The sequence below is a fragment of the Mustela nivalis genome (genome assembly GCF_964662115.1).
Source record: "Mustela nivalis genome assembly, chromosome: 16".
In the NCBI taxonomy this organism is placed as follows: domain Eukaryota; kingdom Metazoa; phylum Chordata; class Mammalia; order Carnivora; family Mustelidae; genus Mustela; species Mustela nivalis.
The window spans coordinates 62912349-62932298 of NC_139035.1; the positions used below are offsets into that span (position 1 = coordinate 62912349).

A 19950-nucleotide genomic window follows, 5' to 3' on the forward strand; every position below is an offset into this window, starting at 1 on the left:
GCTAAAAAATTGAGCCAGGGCTTATCGGAGCCAAAGGAGACTCCCAGGACAGGGGAAAGAACCAACGGCTTCATCAGGACCCAGCCCTAGGTGACTCAACAGTCACCCCGCCAAAGTAATCAGCTAGCCGGGAAGTCCCAGGCTGACCTCACCGGCCAGCGGCTGATGCCTGGTAGCTCAAGAATCTGGAAGCTTGAACAGACTCTCTCAAATAATGAAAGGAAACAAGTTGAACGTGGAACTAATTTTTCCCTGTTTGTACAATTCGTATGCTACATTGTATCAGTTAAGTTACACTGTAAATAGCACATACTCCTACTTTTTGGAAATGAGAGAAAAAGATAAAACAGGAAAATCTGCCCCTTTTAAAGAAAGATTACAGATAAACTTCAGTTTGGAATGCAAATTCTTTTTGAGGAGTTTTCATTCAGGGATATTGGAGAGTGTTGAAGAAAATGATCAGTATTTAAAATACCACTAACTGGGGCGCCTGGGGGTCTCAGTGGGTTGAGCGTCTGTCTTCAGCTCAGGTCGTGATCCCAGGGTCCTGGGATCAAGCCCCATAGACAGCTCCCTGCTCATAGGGGAGCCTGCTTCTCCCTCTCCCTCTGCCCTTCCCCCCGCTTGTGCTCGCTTTCACATAAATAAAATCTTTTAAAAAATAAAATACCACTGAATATTTCATTCTCATATGATGAATATTTTGTAAATAAGCACAAGGAATGAATACTTCGTGATTAGAATGGAACCGTAGGATAACAAATTATCGAGTGAGCTGAAATCAAACAATTCAACTGAATGAATATGTCCCCAAAAGACAATGCAAAATGCAAGCACCTGAAAACCCCAAGTATAGAATAAAGACAAGGTTATCGTTTCGTGGTAGGGGAAGATTTACTGAACAAATAGTGCTGGGACTCCTGAGTGCATGTAGAAAAACATAAAATCAGATCTGTACTTCATCTTGTATACTAGGACAGCAAATGAGAGATCTGAATTAAATTTTAATAAAATAAAAAACCATCCAAGCACTAAAAGAAAACATGGGTGAATTTCTTTACATCTACCAAAATGAGAAAAATCTTACTACGCTTCAAACTCTGGAAGCTTTACGAGATCAATTAAACTATAGGAAAGCATATAAACTACATGAATCATTGCAGAAACAAAAAATTCTGTGTATTTTTGTGTATTACGTAGCTACAAGTGGCTTGTCCTTGTTCTTAGAACATTTATCTAAGTATTTAGTGAGAAAGTACATAATTTCTACAACTGACTTTCAAAAGGAACAGAATTGTGGATATAAGACGTAACAAATATGGCAGAATTATTCAAAACTGGGGAACCTAGGTAGAGAGTTTAGAGGTTCATTGTCCTGTTCTTTCAACCTACAGTAATGAATTCTATTTATCAAAATCCACATATAAGCGGACCCACACAGTTCAAATCTCTGTTGATCAAGGGTCAACTTCATATTATATATATTTACATTTGCAAGAGAAACTGAAAAGGTTATCCAAAACTAATAATGTTCACATAGAGGCTGAGGGAAGACCCAGGGTAGATGGTTGAGCATCTGAGAATATATCATGTGAATAGCTTTGAATTTGTAGTCCTAGGTTATTCAAAAACAATGTGAAAGTTTGAAACGAATACAGATAAACATAAGGAAAATCAGTATTTCAAAGGCCTTTAGAACACACTATTTCGGCAGTAAAAACTTGATGGAATATATTCTAAGGACAGAGAGAACTGCGATGAAATCTTATAAAATTTATTCAATATTGGCAGTGGCAATTTGGTATTTTGGGGGAAAGTATCCCATATATTGTAATATTCTATATATTGTAAAGCAAATAATATTGTTAGGAACTAAGATTTTTCAATAACAAAAACATACAGGTATAAAATTAAATAAGTTAAAAATTTGTACTGTTCTTTAAAATAGGAAATGGTAATATAAACTTTAAGAAATATAGGTTTCCTAATTCTAACAGTGAAAAGGCCTAGAAGCAAGCAAAGGGTACCCTTCCCCCCACCCCCGCCCCTGCCAACCAACACCTGAGCTGTAGTGTCTAAAATCCTTCTCTATGAAAACAGGTCTCCTGAGGGAGAGGCTGCTTCCAGGTCTGGGTTAGGAAATGTACAGATCAGCCTAGGAGATCTCAGTGTATCACAAAGCAGGGAGGCGATAACAACGAATGGGAAACTTTTTTTTTTTTTTAAGTAAGTGGGGTCATGTCAAAAGGACCAAGAGCCAACCTAAAGAGTCGTCACTATCAAAACAGGAGACAACAGGAGCTTCGAATGAGTAAGAGCTGCAAAACTAATGAGACACGCTGAAGAGATCATTATCGATGTGTTCACGGGTCTCATGGAAGTCCAGGGGCGCCTGGGTGGCTCAGTCAGTTAAGCATCTGTCTTCAGCTCAGGTCATGATCCCAGGATTCTGGGATCAAGCCCTGCATCGGGGCTCCTTGCTCAGCAGGAAGTCTGCTTCTCCCTCTGCCTGCCATTCCCCCTGACCCCCAACTTGTGCCCGCTTTCTGGCACTCTCTCTCCCTCTCTTTCTGATAAATAAAATCTTAAAAAAAAAAAAAAAAAAAAAAACTTTTTTCCAGACTGTAGGACATTCTACCAAACAACTGAACCAGTTTCTTCAAAGGTTAAAGAAAGGAGGCAAGAGAGTCTACTCCAGAAAACAGCCCAGAGTCCTAACCACCCAGTGCAATGCGCATACGGTGTTTGGATCCTCACCCCAACAAAGGAAGCATAAAAAGACATCTGAAGACGACTGTGGCAATTTAAAGGACAAGGTACAAGGAGTTTGTGGCTAATTTTTTAGGTACATAAGAGAAGTCCCCCTTTTTATGGAAATTCATAGTCTAGGACATAGTCTAGGACAGAGGGGGAAACAGGATCTCATAACTTACCATAAAATACTTCAACAAAATAAGGGAAGCAAGTTACAGATAAAGCAAATGTGGTGAAATCTTAAAACAATTCAGTGAGTATTCAGAGGTTCATTGTATTGTCTGCTCTTGTTTTGTAGATTTTATAATTTTTTCATAATAAAATTTCTTACAATAGACTTTCCAAAGACCTACCGCACACGTAACACATGGGACCTTGGATTCTGGAGAGCTCACTATTCTCCCCAAGAATTCAAGATTTATGAACAACCTCCATGCGATAAAGATTAGAACAGTTAATTCTCATTTCCTTATATGCCCAGCAGACAGATTATTATATGTTCTAGCATTAGGGTTTCTAAATACTGACAACTGAAAGCATGCTTTCTGGACATTTATTCCATCACCAGAAGACAATTCTAACAGATCACATGCCCTGCTTTACATCGTCTTCATTTTGCTAATTATTGTCCAAGGGAAAACCATCGGTGAATCGTTTTATTATATCCAATCAGACAAACATACTGTGAAATTGTTTTGCCAAGTGACAGTCATTTGTAATTATGGTAATCACCCTAATTAATCTGTTGATAGATTCCAGCTTTCAAATATGAGCTTATCTTAAAATAGAGGTTCACCTGCATTATAAAGTGTTTGTTTCAAATGGTCCTAACTGTTTAGAAAAGGGTTATTCCACTCTAACTGCAAACACTGAATTTTTATTCAATGTCTCCCACATGGGGACATGAATAATTGAATAATTATCCCACATCCCTAAACAGGAGAGGGTTCTACATCCCCAGAAGGTCCAGACAATGCTAGAAGACTCCTTAAGAATAAAAACTACTTTCCCTGTTACTCTTTTAAGTACTTTTTTTTAAAGATTTTATTTATTTGACAGAGAGACAGAGACCACAAGCCAGGGAGGGGGCAGAGGAGAGGGAGAAGCAGGCTCCCCACTGAGCATGGACTCCCCCCAATGTGGGGCTCAATCCCAAGACCCCAGGATCATGACCTAAGCAGAAGGCAGATACTTAACCCCCTGAGCCACCCAGGCTGAGCCATCACTGTTATTTTCATTATTTATAGTAGATACACTTAAAATATGGCAGGCATGGTGCGAAACGCATCATAACCTCCAGTTTACAGACGCACCCACCAGGACGCTCACCTTTCCCCCGAAGTCACAGCGCCCATAGAGGGCTAAGCCACGTCCTCAGCTGTGGTCCTCTGTCAAAGGGAGGAGGCGCACCTGTTAATACCAGCTGTGACATTTGGAGAGCGTCACTTGGTCTCAGTTTCCCCAGTGGCAATATGAGGAAGCTGGACTAGAGACTCCCGCAAACTCTGAACAGATCACTCTACCCCTTACAAATGCAATTTTTCAAATGAATATACCCTGAAGTTCCAAGTCCTTCAGCAGAAAGACGTCCCACTTGGAACTTGGCTCTCCAAGTCCTTCGGCTTAACTCCTAAGGAGGAGTTCTACCCTGGAGTTGCGGGTCAACAGGAAACCCGCGTCCAAGAGAGGAACACGGGGATCAGAGATCAGAGGCGCCAACACCACCCTTGCCAGAGCCCGGAGTCTCAGGGAGACGGCTGAGGAAGGCATCAGGCAGATGAGGGAACAAGAGCGCATGGCTTCTACGTGGGGAATGTGGAGAAGCACCTGTTAAAAAGGATGGGGCGTGGCTGCAGGGGGCGTGGGGGACAGAGCTGCGGGATCTGAAAGGATTGGTCCCTCATCTCCCACACCAGATCCCCCATTCTCTCCTTGTTTCCCCATTAACAAGCTTAATGGCCACCCACACAAATGCCAATCATCTGAACAAACTGTCACTTGCATAACATATTCCCCAGTTGTGAGTCTTAAGCTGTCCTTCCACTCTTCACTATTAGGAAACTGGGCTGAAGAACTCGTGCACAAAATCCCTTCTATTTCTTTAGGCTAGATCCCCCAAAACAGGAGTTATTTGGTGAAAAGTTTAGAAAAATGTTGAAGGATCCACATACACACTTATGTACACATACATAAAATCAAATTGTGTTCTTAAAAATTTATTTTAGGGGCGCCTGGGTGGCTCAGTGGGTTGAAGCCTCTGCCTTCGGCTCAGGTCATGATCCCGGGGTCCTGGGATCGAGCCCCACATTGGGCTCTCTGCTCAGCAGGGAGCCTGCTTCCTCCTCTCTCTCTGTCTGCCTCTCTGCCTACTTATTATCTCTATCTGTCAAATAAATAAATAGAATCTTTAAAAAAAAATTATTTTAGAGAGCGAGTGAGCACGCAGTGGGGAGGGGCAGGAGGAGAGGGAGAAACCCAAGCGACTCCGCACAGAGCATGGAGCCCAACACGGGGCTCAATCTCAAGACCCAGAGATCGTGACCCAAGATCAAAACCGAGAGCCAGATGCTTAGGCGACTGCGTCACCCAGAAGCCGCAAAAATCAAACTGATTTCTTAAGGTTGTACTAATTTATGTCCCCACCAGCAGCAAGGGAGACATCCTATGATTCACAGACTAGGTTCACACCGGTCCCTCTGGCCATATGCTGGCTATTAGCATCCCCACTTCCTCCCCTCTGCCCTCCGTTTCTTGTCCAACAAGCCAAGGACCCTGGTGTGTTTCACTCTCCAAGTCTTCAGAGGACAACTCGAGGCAATTCCAAATGCCTCCAGAAATCCCTTCACCAACAGAAATACCTCCTCTACCCTCCCACACCTCACAGACGCAGAGATTCCTTAGCCCCGGCTGTTAAGTGTTCCAGAATCCACGAGAAAGCTCCCGCTGCAGAACGGGGTTTCATGTGATTCTGTGTGGGGGGGTGTACAGTTTATTTAATTTTAATTTTCTTTCCAGTGCACTTAGCATACCGTGTTGTATTAGTTCCAGGCGCAACCTAGTGATTCAACGATGACACATCACTCCGGCTCATCCTAAGTGTCCCCTTCAGCCCCATCCCCCGTTTCACACAATTTTTCATTAAAAAAGTCACACACAAGTAGGCTCCTACTAATGCTGACTGAACCCTGTTCATGCCAGCAATTTTGTTTTCAAGATTTTATCTGAGAGAGAGAGAGCGCACGCGTGCACAAAAGCAGACAAAGGGGCAGAGGCAGAAGGAGAAGCCGGGAGCCCGATGCAGGACTCGATCCCAGGACCCCAGGATTACTACCTAGCAGAAGATAGATGCTTCACCGACTGAGCTACCCAGGCGCCCTGATGCTGGCAATTTTTTTTTTTTTAAGATTTTATTTATTTATTTGACAGAGAGAGATCACAAGTAGAGAGGCAGGCAGAGAGAGAGAGGAGGAAGCAGGCTCCCTGCTGAGCAAAGAGCCCGATGTGGGACTCGATCCCAGGACCCTGAGATCATGACCTGAGCCGAAGGCAGCGGCTTAACCCACTGAGCCACCCAGGCGCCCCGATGCTGGCAATTTTTAAATAAAAAACAAACAGCAGCAATCCAAGTCCTTTGCTTTTTTTTTTTTTTTTTTTGCCATTTGGTGTTTTGTTTTGGTTTTTGGCTTTTGTAGAATGTGGAGTAAACCGAGCAACGTCAGCTCTATGTAAACAGAAGCTGAAAGCAGGGACATCCCCAGTCAGTCCTTGGGGACATGCAGGCACATAGGCTCCCTGTCTGCACACTTAGGGCCACAGAGCAAATCCTTCCCTGTGAAGCAGACCGTGGACTGCCTGTGTCAGGCATTGAGTCCAGACCCCATTTCCAAACTCGAGGAGGGCAAAGACCTCTCTGGAATGTCTGGACAGACTTCCTCCAAACCTCTCCCTGCCTTCCCTCACAGGCTACGGACATAGATTCCACCCCCCCCCCTTCTTGGACTCCAAGCAGACCCTCTTCTGGTTATTAGGACAATGAAATGGTCCAGTTTTTAGATTGTTCCTAAGAAGGAGAACATGCTGTGAGGGTCTAGAAATCAGCATCCCAACTCCCCCAAAATGCAGAGGGTAACAGATTACCAGGCAGCTCAAAGTGATTGGTCCTATCCTCAACCAAGTGGCCCCTACGTTGAGGTCCTAGGAATGCCTGTGAATGTCTCACAAGTCCCAGGGGCCCCCTGAAATGGAATATTAGGGTTCAGTTTATGAGCAGTTTTCAGAGGAGAGAGACCAGAGCTTCTGTGAGATTTCCCCAGGGACCACAATTCCAAAGGACCGAGAAAGCATCCACCCAGAGCAGAGCTTGGACTCACGGCCAGGGAACACACACTCGTCCACCACCTCGACCCCTACCTCATGCACAGCCCTGGACACACAGTGGGTGTTCAGTGCACTGGGAAGCAAGTTCAAAACCACCGGGGAGACATAAGGGTCTATAGATACTGATCATCCTGCAGGAAAAACAGGCCAAGAACAGTGTGCTTTTTGTTTTTTGGTTTTTTTTTTGTTTTTATTAAAGATTTTATTTATTTATTTGACAGAGAGAGTTCACAGTAGACAGAGAGGCAGGCAGAGAGAGAGAGAGGGAAACAGGCTCCCTGCTGAGCAGAGATCCCGATGCGGGACTCGATCCCAGGATCCTGAGATCATGACCTGAGCCGAAGGCAGCGGCTTAACCCACTGAGCCACCCAGGCGCCCTGCTTTTTGTTTTTTTAAATGAAGAGTCAACCGCAGTATCAGCAAGGCTGAGCCCTGCTAAGCAGCTGATATTGGTGAACTGCTTCCTTCTCTTTCCCTCTAGCTCCCCCAACACCTCTGGAAAGAAGGACCCTAGGACATCCAGGCCCTGGAGGACAGAGGAAGGTTTGCAGACTCCTACGTGGTAAGAAAGTCGAGGCCAACAAAGGGTCCATGGACATGTCCGCCCTCGGATGGCTAGAACCCCTGATGGGTCCTGAAGGCTCCCAGGGGAGCAGTGAGAGCCCCTTCTGTGTCCACACGTACAAGCACACATACCCATGTGACACAAAACACGTGCCAGGCCAGGCAGCTTCTTCTGCACAGAACCTTCCCGAGGGTAGGAGGGGTATAGTCCCAGCAACCGCTCCCAGAAGACCCTCAGCACAAGGGAGAGCCTAATGGTCTCCCAGCAGCAGCCTGACAAAGTGCATTCAGGGAAGCAGCCTCTCCTCTCGCTCTGAGCACCAGCCCACTTGTTCATCTATGGGTTCCGCCACCGTCTCAAAGGCCCGGAGGAGGGAGATCATAGGTGCCACCTGAGGGGCAGCTGAGGCCCCAAGGAGTCCAGGGCTCTGAGCTGCCAGGGCCCAGGACGTGGACTTCCCCACACACCCCTCCCTCCCTCCAAACAAGGACGGACAAGCACCAGGGCACGTGGGCTCATACCTCCCTGTCTACAGAAGGAAAAAGTCACGATGAAGGACCTGGAAAGAATTCAGCAGTTTCAACCAACCAACAAAACAGCTGCTAAGAAGTCGGCTCCCGCGGCACCTGGGTGGCTCAGTGGGTTAAGCCTCTGCCTTCAGCTCAGGTCATGATCTCAGGGTCCTGGGATCGAGTCCCACATTGGGCTCTCTGCTCCGCAGGGAGCCTGCTTCCTCCTCTCTCTCTCTGCCCACTTGTGATCTCTCTCTGTCAAATAAATAAAATCTTTAAAAAAAAAAAAAAAAAGAAGAAGAAGAAGAAGAAGAGGAAGTCGGCTCCCAAGAAGCAGAGCCAGGCTGAGACCCGTTTCAGCACAGCGAGGAAATGCACACGCGCAGCCCATCGCTAGGGCCCGCCACTAATCTGATCAAGACAGGAGCGACGTGGGGAAGCCCCAGCCTCTGGAGGGACCGCCGCGCACACAGAACAAGATGTGCAAAATGAGCTCCCGTCCCCAGGAAACCGAAGCCAGCATTCTGTGATCAGATAACGCCCCAGACCTGGGTTAACACTGTCCACGGGGGCACTGTTAACTCCAGGCTCCCTCCCTCCTGGCACGGTGGCGTGTTCGGTCTACAAGAAGCTGCAGGAGAACTCAAGGAACTTAGAAAATGAAACGGGATTAATTGTGATTCAGACACAGGCACCAAGACTGCCCCTTTGTTCCAAAGTGAAAGGCAGGCTTACCCTGCAAAGAAACCACAGGTCTACATGGGAGCCTCAAAACACACGGCTGGTGGCGGGGGGGGGGGGGGTCTTGGAGGAAACTGTACTTGTCACAGAGGATGCTGGCAGGAAGGGAGGGCGTGAGGGAGTGAAGCTGTCCTCACCCCGCACGTGACAACTTCTGAGACACCCACCCGCCCCGGATCAGCTCCCAAGTCAACAAACCAGGATGCTAACGTGTTCAGTCACCAACTACGCCGGTCCTCTGTCATCTTCCCATGCATCATCTCCAGGACACAAATCTTTCTGGAAGAAAGCCCCCCAGCTTCCACAGTCATCCCCAGCTAGAACGGATTTCAAGGTAACACACCAGGCAGCTATCCAACGCAGCCACCAGCCCACCCAACCACCTCCTAAGCCGTAGCCGGAGTAAGTACAGGACTCAGCAATGCCCAAGGGAGAAAGGTTTGCCCTCCTGGGGACAAGCGCACTCGACCAGGGATCTCACAGGTAGGGTTCGCTGTTCCTGCAAATCCACCAGGCAGCAGCCCGTTCTGGAAACACGGACAGAGGATCGAGTCATTTCCCACAAGGCATCAAGAATACTAGGGGAGCAGGACACTGCAGTCCTCGAAGAGTCACAACTAGAGGGAGATGGGGACACCATGGTCGGCACACAGAGGGGAGCCCTCCGCCGGCCTCTGGAGACAGGGACAGTGGCTGTGTCTGCAGCCACACCTGGAGGCCGGGGCTTGGTGTGAGGAAGGCTGCACCTAGGACTCGAAGGGGAACATTCCTGAAGCACAGGAGGAGTGTACATCCAGCAGCGGCAGCCTGAATGTCCTTTTGACAATTCAGAATTTGTCCAATTCTGGTTTCTGGATCCTCTCCGCTCCATGCAGCCTTCAGCTTTGTGCGTCTGACACCCAGACACCAGAGCGTGTGCTCGGGACTGACCTCCCCGGATGAGGTCACACCAACAGGCAATCTAGGGAGAAGCTGGTTTCTTAGCAGTCCCTGCTTCAGAGACTGACCTCACTCAGGATAAAACCTGAAAAACGGACCTTCTGGATGCTTTTCTCATTTCCCTCCTGAATCCACGGTTTCCTACAAGTTGCTGTCGGCCTCTGAACTGCCCTCAGTCTCTCTGCCTTGTGTTTCTCAAACTGCAGGTGACAGACACGTCACCTTGGCAAAATGCAGGCTTATCTCAGCGGGTCTAGGACAGAGCCTGAGAGGCTGTATTTCTAACAAGATCTCCAGCGACTCAGATGCTGGCGCACAAGCCATACTCTGAGGAGCAAAGCTCAGCCATCCCAAAGGATTTCTGGACAGTTCCCCACCTTGGCCTCTTCCCCCCAAACCTGTAATGGTCCCAACAGGTGGTGGCCCAGGCTGCAAACACCGCGATTCTTACCCAGGATGGAACGGGGGCTCTCCAAGGCACAGGGACTTCCCTAACGTCACACAACTCGGAAGTCATTATCTGAACTCAGGAAGGGACTGGGTTTAGTCCCAGCATCCTCCTCTGTGTCCTTGTCATGCTTAGCACTATCTAAACTTAGCCTGTTTCACTGATAAGGCTCTGTTCCTCTCCTTTCCTCTGCCCACATCCCCAGCACCCAGGCCGTCTGTAAGGCTCCAAAGGAGCAGGGAACACACTTGTCTTGCTCCTGGCTAGATCTTTGGTATAAAGATAAAGCCCGAGCTCATGGTGGGGGCAGGGGGGCACTTGAAAATATCTGTTGCATGAATTAAAGCAAACAAAACAAATGGCTTCTTCTTCCAGAAGGAGCTAGAACAAGGACCTTGACCATGCTGGGCCCTGGGGGGAAGTCATCAGCGTCAGTCATGGAGAAGCCTGAGAGGGCACTGCTGTGTGCATTCAAGACCAGAGACAGACAGACAGACGGAGGCAGCAGAAGCTAGCAGCCCCTCCCCCCAGCAAGAACTTCCACCCTAGTCACAGGGAAAGGTCACAGATACATGAGACTTCAACATACTTCAGAAAAAGTACAAACACATACAATCAAGACCAAACAGAACGTTCTGGGTGGAGAGAGGTTCGGGGGAGACCCGTGGGGTTCACTTTAGACCTCTTCATTCAGGGAGGGCTTTGGGAGGAGAGCTTGGGTCAGCAAGGCAGAGGATACACTCAATTTTCCAAATTAATTTTCAAACAGGATACTTTACCAAATGATGGATTGGAGGGGGGGGTTGTTTTTTTTTTTTTAATGTCTTCTTGGCTCAGATGCTGTCCCCAGCCATCCTACCAAACACTAATCCAGGTGCTGCTGTGGGATACCTTGTCCGTGTGATTAAGGTCCACGATCCTCCTCAAGGACAGCAGGGGATTCTAGACCATCTGGAAGAGCTTGATTCAAGGGGTTGAAAGCCCTCAAGAACAGAGCAGAGGACTCCAGAAGACGAAATCCTGCCTGTGGACAGCAGCTTCCGTCTGTGCCCACGACTTCCAGCCTGGCGACTGGCCCGGAAGATTTAGGGTTATTAAACGGTCCCCCCATCACCTGCGCCAGCGGCTTGAAGTACAGCTCCTTGCTCAGGTCTCTCTGACCAACCATCCCTGGGTCGACCCTGGCTGATATTCCTGCAAAGCCTAGTGATCTTGCCCCACAGGACAGCAACACAGCTTCTTCCAGCACTGGGGAGCTCATGACGGAAGGCACCACAGTCCTTTCCATTGAGTATTCATTTAAAGTGGCTCCATACCTGGCGCCTGGGAGGCTCAGTCAATGAAGCATCTGCCTTCGGCTCAGGTCATGATCCCAGGGTCCTGAAATCGAGCCCTACATCGGGCTCCCTGCTCAGCAGGAAGCCTGCTTCTCCCTGTGCTCTGCCCCAGCTTGTGTTCTATCTCCCTCTTTCTCTCTCTCTCAAATAAATCTTTAAAAATAAAAAATAAAAAAATAAAGTGGCTCCGTGTTTGGCACATGCACTCAAATCACAGAGTAGGAAAGGAAACCATCTTCCCCCCAGCGCTTGCCATCTTCTCCCACCGCCTTATGGCTTTCCTGCATAAGTTCTAGGTTGTCAAACTGTCTACAAGGACATTACCTTCAGAATATTAAAAAATATATTTTTAACTCCCACCTTGGAAGGGCGTTCAAGAGCAAATTAGAGGCAGACGCTCTCCCACGGCTGCCCTCTCTGGAGGAGAGGGATGGGCAGGAGAGAGGCGACACCCTCCTTGGTGGCTTGAGCGCCACACCGCGTTCCACCGTGGTGCTGACAGGGCGCCACTGGGGCACCCGACGCACTCTCATAGGCTCGATGTATAGACCTCCTACCAACTAAGTCACGCTTGGTCTGCCTCCGTCCTGCTGCGACCACTGTACTTACCATGGGGGCCAAGCTCCCCCACAACCTAGCCACTGCCAGCCTCCAGTCCCCCCTGTCCCAGCGAAGCCACGGAGAGAAGAGGCAAGAGCTCACGCTCGCCGCATTTCCAGGCACCAGGAATGCTCACCTATGATCCTATCTCAATTTGCCTCTCTCGGTGACCCCTACCTACCCCCCTCCACCCTCTCCCCAAGACACCTGCCAAGCCGACAGCCCTCTTCGGAGATGCCCAGCCCAGCCCAGGAGTAGCACCAGCCCTGAAGCCAGATACCACGGAAGAGCCACGTAACCTGCAGAAGGCCTCTTCCTCTCTGACCTCGAGTATCTTTCCACCGCAGAGCACACGCAGCTGTTAGGAATGCGATAGGTAGTACCAGTGAAGATGAGCTCTTACATCCCGGACATGCTGACCGCGCTCACGTACTCGGCGATGGCACAGGCATGCCTACACTCGAGGGAGCTCTTGGGGCAAACACTTTAACCTAGTAGCAAAAACACAAGGAAAACACACACATCCTTTTCGCACAAATGCCAGCTTCCTCACACCCCTGACAAAACTGTCCAAGCAGCTCTTGGGTCCCAGGCTCTAAAATGTACACACACGGCAGACGGTCTTCGAGGGCAAGCCCTGGGAAGTCCATCAGCCCTGGAGAGTCCGAGGTTTTCCTGAGGGCGCGGAACACAGGCTAAGGACACTTCTGAATGATCCAAGAGCTGGGCGGGCCCTCTGGAGAGCCACGGGTCTGATCCTGTCAGCCTGGGTAGAGATCAAAGAACTAGGGTCCAAAGGTGTGACGAGAGGCGGCCCAGGCTGCGTAGACAAAACCCAGTGACAAAGAAACTGGAACCCAGACCCGCCTCGGAAGCACCTGCGCCGGAGGCCGGGACGCCTCAGCGCAAGAGGACAGCGTGAGCCTTCTGTTCTGAGGCTTCCGCTGGCTTCCACAGATGCTGCCACGTCCCTCGGCTGACCATGCCAAGCGAAGATTTTCAAGTACAGTAAGTACAGAGAACACAACCAGCTCCCAGCCCATCGGCGACGCAGGCAGGCTGGTGACAAGGAGGCAGCTCGGAGAAGTGTGATTGCAGACAGATGGTGCCAGTGAGCTGGAAAATCGGGAACCGAATTAAGTAAGAAGCCACTAAGCTAAGAGAGATCCCAGAGTCAGTCAGGGAGCGTACGTGGGGCTGCAACGTGAGCCTGGGCCTCGGGGTGAGGCAGACAGGAACAAAACTGCGGGTCTGGTAGCTCCCTCAGGTTGCTACTAACCAACATCATCAATGACTGCCAGCCTGGCAAGGAGGCCGTCTGGCCCACGGGCTGGAAGGCCCACAGCGATGACCCACGTCCAGCTCCTCCGCTGCCTCCGGCCACGCTCGAACCACCGTATCCAGGCCTCACAAGGACCACGGAGTCTCTCCCCAAAAGAGGGCACGTGTCAGCTTCCCAAGATGCCTCTTCTGTCTGGGGCCAGGAACGTCCTCCTTCTACGTGACAGACGCCTACCTCTCCTTCTATCCTCCAGCAGGAAAGCCTTCAACTGTGGCCACTTTGCTGGCAACCAAGTCACACTGTTGATGTCACTTCCTCCTGATGCCATTTAAGACCCTGGAATTGTTGGGGCACCTGGGTGGCTCCGTGGATTAAGCCTCTGCCTTCGGCTCGGGTCATGATCTCAGGGTCCTGGGATCAAGCCCTGCATCAGGCTCTCTGCTCAGCGGGGAGCCTGCTTCCTCCTCTCTCTCTGCCTGCCTCTCTGCCTGCCTCTCTGCCTACTTGTGATCTCTGTCTGTCAAGTAAATAAATAAATAAATAACCTTTAAAAAAAAAAAAAAAAAAGACCCTGGAATTGTTTTAGGTCTCCACAACTTAGATCCAACCTACTGGTGTTGAGACTAGAGAGCCAAAAGTCTTGGAGAATCATGCCACTTGTCTGGAGTAGATTTGGTTTCTCAGAAACAGGACTGGTCACAGCTGAATGTGTTCTGCGCCACGGACAAAGGCAAGAGTCCTTGCCCCAGCCCTGCCTGCCTGGATCCCCAGGGGCCTCAGACAGGGAAGGTAGGAAGTTCGCTGCAAATCTAGACCCACGACGATGAGCAATGACCACAAGCAGCCCTCCCTACCCAATGGCTCCCGTTCTCTCCTGTACACTTTCTGTTTCCCAAACACCCCAGCAAGCTCCCACTGCATGACTTTAAGCGATCACTTCCTCTTTTGTCTAACACATCAAGTCCTACCTGACCTCGGAGAAGCCCCCTGACCAGCCTAAAGCAGCACCCCAGTCATATGCGCGAGACATTCTGTGTCACACTGCCCAGTTTCATTTCCTTCAAACCACTCATCATCACCTAAAAATATCTTGCTTACTCTACTCTGTCTCACCCTGCAAGTCATCAGTTGTTTAAGGACAAGGGAGTGGGTCTGTCTTGTTCACGACTACATCCCCAGTGCCTGGAAAGTCCCCGGCATGGAGTAGATGCTCAGTAATCTGTTAACTGAATGAATGAATGTCAGTGAATGGATTTCACGGTTAGAGCACAAGCCCTGTCATCAGACACCTGTGGGTTCAAATGCTGCCTCCACTCATTAGCATTGTGACCTTGAGAAACTAATCTTATCCAAGACCACACAGCTAATAAGGTTTCGATACATGTGTCACCAGGTTTGTAGAAGAATTAGGTGTTTTAAAATCTTAGAACTCCAGCTTCCAAGCATGCTTAACAAACATGAAGTCCTAAGTTGACATCAGTAGTGATCTTTCCTCATTTAATAAGGACGGTGATGGCAGCAGCCTATACCATAACGACGACAGGCCACTGGCAGCCAAAGAGACCATCCAATTTCTCAACTTCTGCTAAAGGACAGAGCAGTGTGACAAAGGGGAGCCAGCATGGAGCTTGGAGTCAGGAGATCCCAACCTGACGAGCCATCCCATCACTGGTGACCGCAGGTGTGAAGAACAAACGAGATGGGAGATTTACATGAAACACTTTCTGAACTCTAAGGCACCATATTTACGAGTATTACCAATATTAAAAATGTTCTTAGGGGGCGCCTGGGTGGCTCAGTGGGTTAAGCCTCTGCCTTCGGCTCAGGTCATGATCTCAGGGTCCTGGGATCGAGCCCTGCATCGGGCTCTCTGCTTGGCAGGGAGGCCTGCTTCCCCTACCCTCTCTGCCTGCCTCTCTGCCTACTCGTGATCTCTGTCTGTCAAATAAATAAATAAAATCTTTTTTAAAAAATGCTCTTGTCCCTGGTTTAATAGTCCTCAGACCCTGGAAGCAGTGCTCATTTCCTTGGGCATCTTGAAATTTATTTGGCTAGTGAATGCGTACCCAGACAGGCACGGTGCTATATAATTTATTCAGGGCAAAAAAACTCTTGAAAGAGCATATTGCAGGCTCAAAGAAGAGTAGAGTCACCTCTCAGAACGTGGAGAAACAACAGGCAGAACTTAACTTCCCAAATAAGAGAAAGTGTTAAGTACAGGGTGGTGGAGGTCCAGAGACTGGGGTTCGAATCCCAGCTCTCCCACTAACTGTCCAAGTGACTTTGGGAGGTCACAGACCACCTCTAAGTGGCTCACTCTTCAAAAGCCCCGCAACACTTGAAGATCAAGAAACGGGCTCTTTTCCACCCACAGAGACTCTACAGTCTGCAGTTGGCTGGAGGTAGAGAGGAGAGAAGACAGAGCAATACTACAAGAGAAATATCATCAACCCCAAGAAGCCATCCTATGAATGGTCCTCCGGGGCGCAAACTTGGGGCAACCCCCTTCACCAGTCATGAGCCTCAGGATCTGCATGAGCAACTAAATCACTGAACCAAAACTAGGACTAATTCCGGACCCCCAGTATGTGCTCTGTTTCCCGCCAGGACTATATCTCTGATGTATAAAGAGGATATGAAAATGAGGTTCATACAGAATTCTCATTTGACAAAACGTTTCAGAAATTCATCCGAGCCATACTTATGCTAAGAATTCCACTTTCGTTTAAGGCTTTACCACCAAAAACCTGAAACATACACAAAAGTAGAGCGCGAGTACCAATGAATGAACTCTCGTGAACTCGTCATCAATTTCAGGAACCCCCAACTTGCAGCCACTCTGGTCTCATCCACACTCACTCACTTCCTCATCAGCCCTTCATTTTAAACCGAATCCCAGCCGACCTCTTATTTCAAAAGAAAATGACCTAGTATGCATTTTTTTTTAAAGATTTTATTTATTTATTTGACAGAGAGAGATCACAAGCAGGCAGAGAGGCAGGCAGAGAGAGAGGAGGAAGCAGGCTCCCCGCTGAGCAGAGAGCCCGATGTGGGACTCGATCCCAGGACGCTGGGATCATGACCTGAGCCGAAGGCAGCGGCTTAACCCACTGAGCCACCCAGGCGCCCTAGTATGCATTTTTTAAAGAACCTTTCTTGGGGCACTTGGGTGGCTCAGTCAGTTAAGTGACTGTCTTCGGCTCAGTGTTCTGGGGTTGAGCCCCACATCGAGCTCCCTGCTCAGTAGGGAATCTGCTTCTCCCTCTCCCTCTGTGTGCTCATGCTTTCTCTCAAATAAATAAATCTTTTAAAAATAAAGTAAAACCTTAAAAAATAAAGGGCCTTTTTAAAAACATATATATTTTATTTATTTATTTATTTGACACAGAGAGAGAGACACAGCAAGAGAGGGAACATGGACAGGGGGAGCGGAAGAGGGAGAGGCAGGCTTCCCACGGAGCAGGGAGCCTGATGCGGGGCTCAATCGCAGGACCCCAGGATCGTGACCTGAGCTGAAGGCAGAAGGTTAACAACTGTGCCACACAGGTGCCCTAGGACCTTTCTTTAAACATATCTGAAAAGAAAAACACACTTGCAACACCATTATCTCACCCAACATTACAACTTCTTTCAAATAGCTAATGGTTCTAAATTTTTTAAACTGTTTTAATTCAGGTACAAATAAGTCCAAACACCTGAATGGGTTCATGGGTCTATTCTAAGCTACAGGTTTACCTGCCATCTTTTCTTTACAAATTATTGGTCATTATTTAAAAACTTGGGTTACTTTCCTATGGTGCTCAACAGTGTGGATTTCACGGATGGCATCCCATCCAGGGATGATTCCTCTGCCCCGTAGACAGCATTTCAAAACATCTGTTAAATCTAGAGGCTTCATCAGATTAGGGTTCATTTTTTTGACAAGGCCACATCAGGAGGCATATCCTGTCTGCTCGTGTCCCCTTTCATGTTGTCCAACACTGCTGGTCATGACCTAAATCCAGGATTTTAGCAAGTATTTAAAACGATACGATTTTTTCATCCCCTCTTCATCTCTTAGCTGTACTTCTACACAGAGACGGTTCCTTTTCCCTACACCAGTTCCTTGGTCATCCTAAAGTACCCTTCATAAACGTTTCTTTTCTTCACCAGTTTTCAAAATAATGAGTTAACTTCAAAGCATCCTACAAAAGTGATGGCTTAGGGCACCTGGGTGGCTCAGTGCATTAAGGCCTCTACATTCGGCTCGGGTCACGGTCCCAGAGTCCTGGGATCCAGCCCCAGCATCAGGCTCTTTGCTCAGCAGGGGGGCCTGCTTCCCTTCCTCTCTCTCTGCCTGCCTCTCTGTCTGCTTGTGATCTCTGTCTGTCAAATAAATAAATAAAATCTTTTTTTTTTTTTTAAGTGATGACTTCTCTTCAGTTACATTGTAAACTCAGGTATTTAATCCTGAGTCATCTGTTTCTATCTACTCCAGTATGATCTTTAATGATGCTCAGAATGTCACCTCGTTTGCCCGTGGGAGCCTCTTGAGGTTGGTTCCTGGGTCCTTTTACAACAAGACCCTGGAGGGGCGCCTGGGTGGCTCAGTGGGTTGAGCCTCTGCCTTCGACTCAGGTCCTGATCTCGGGGTCCTGGGATGGAGCCCCGCATCAGGCTCTCTGCTCGGCAGGGAGGCTGCTTCTCCCTCCCCGCTCTGCCTGCCTCTCTGCCTCCTTGTGATCTGTCAAAAAAATAAATAAAATCTTAAAAAAAAAAAAGGACCCTGAAAGTTCCTTCATAACTTCCCTGCTCCAGGCACATCCTGGGGATCTCCTGCCCCAGATCTGAAAGCAGACTTTCCTCCAAAAAGCTCGGATTCCTTTTAGTGGGAAATGATATTTAGTAATCATGATCTGGACACCAAGAATATTCACTGTCATTGTTTATTGGCCTTGCCAGTAGACAAAGCTAGAACATATTTTTTTAATAACAAAATGCTTCACGAGTTCATACTGCACATCCAATTCAAATTCAGGTCAGCGGGGATTTGCTCTAACCTCGTTCTCATGCTTGCGTTTCCTTCCTACCAAAATAATCAGTCATTCACTCTATCCCACAACAAATATAAAGGATCTCAGAAGACCCATGCCAACACTGCCATCACCAGTGATGTTAAAATCAGTCTAGAATGTTTTCTACACTTCTGGTATCTTTATGGTGTATGCCACTAAGAATGTACAATCACATCACTGTGGTTCATAGCCAGTTGGCAGAGTTGCTCAGTTTCTCTCTGTGGGTCATGCCAACCAGCTCAATTTCACTTGGTTTGGGATTGCTTACTTTTTTTAAACATTATGTTAAAAAATTCACATGACTCGAGGTCCAAACTAACAAGACAAAGAATCTTCAAAGAAGATAAAGTTTTGGGGCACCTGGGTGGCTAGTGGGTTAAGACTCTACCTTTGGCTCAGGAAATGTTCTCAAGGTCCTGGGATTTAGTCCCGCATCAGCTCTCTGCTCAGCAGGGAGCCTGCTTCCTCCTCTCTCTCTCTCTCTCTCTGCTTGCCTCTCTGCCTACTTGTGAGCTCTCTGTCAAATAAATAAATAAATAAAATCTTAAAAAAAAAAAAAAAAAAGAAGATAAAGTTTTATTCCTTTTCCCTCCAGGTTATTTCTTCTCTTCTCCTAGGGATTACTTTAATTACCATTTAATTTTGGTGTTCTGTTTTTTGGGGTTTTTTTTGCTTTAAGATTTCTAAGTAATCTCTAAACCCAACGTGGGGCTTGAACTCACAACGCTGAGATCAAGAGTCATATGCTCTACCAGCTGAAGCAGCCAGCACCCCACCATTTTTCTTAATGCAAATACATATTCTCTCTTTTCTTAGATAAACAGAATCTTGCCCTTTTGCTTAATATATCCGAGAGATTACTGCATTACAGACACACCCTCCCCTCCCCTCCTCAGACACCGACAGCAGTCTGCCTCCCAGGAAGAACATGTGGGTCATGTTTAGCCATTTGTTAGTACAAACAGTGCTTCATCAGCACAATGCATACTTTCAAAAAATATTTCTGTCAGGGGGCGCCTGGGTGGCTCAGTCGGTTAAGCAACTGACTCTTGATTTCAGCTTGGATCATAGTCTCAGGGTCATGAGATGGAGCCCCATGTCAGGCTCCAACCTTAGCAGGGAGTCTGCCTGGAGATTCTTTCTTTCTGCACACTGCTCCCAGCTCACCTACACATGCACTCACTCTCTAAGATTAACCAAAAAAAAAAAAAAAAAATCAGTAAGCCTGAAATAGAAGCCTAGAGTTAGGATTCCTAGATCAAAGAGGATATGCATATTTAACTGTACTAGTTAACTGCTCAGTCCCCTACAAAGACAGGTAGGACACCGCTCCACGTTCC

General features: G+C 47.9%; 1 protein-coding gene across 4 annotated transcripts in view; it reads right to left on the minus strand.

Moving 5' to 3' along the window:
* Positions 1 to 19950, minus strand: part of LOC309850364 (carboxyl-terminal PDZ ligand of neuronal nitric oxide synthase protein-like) — a 264278-nt gene that overhangs the window by 218298 nt on the left and 26030 nt on the right. The window lies entirely within an intron of this gene.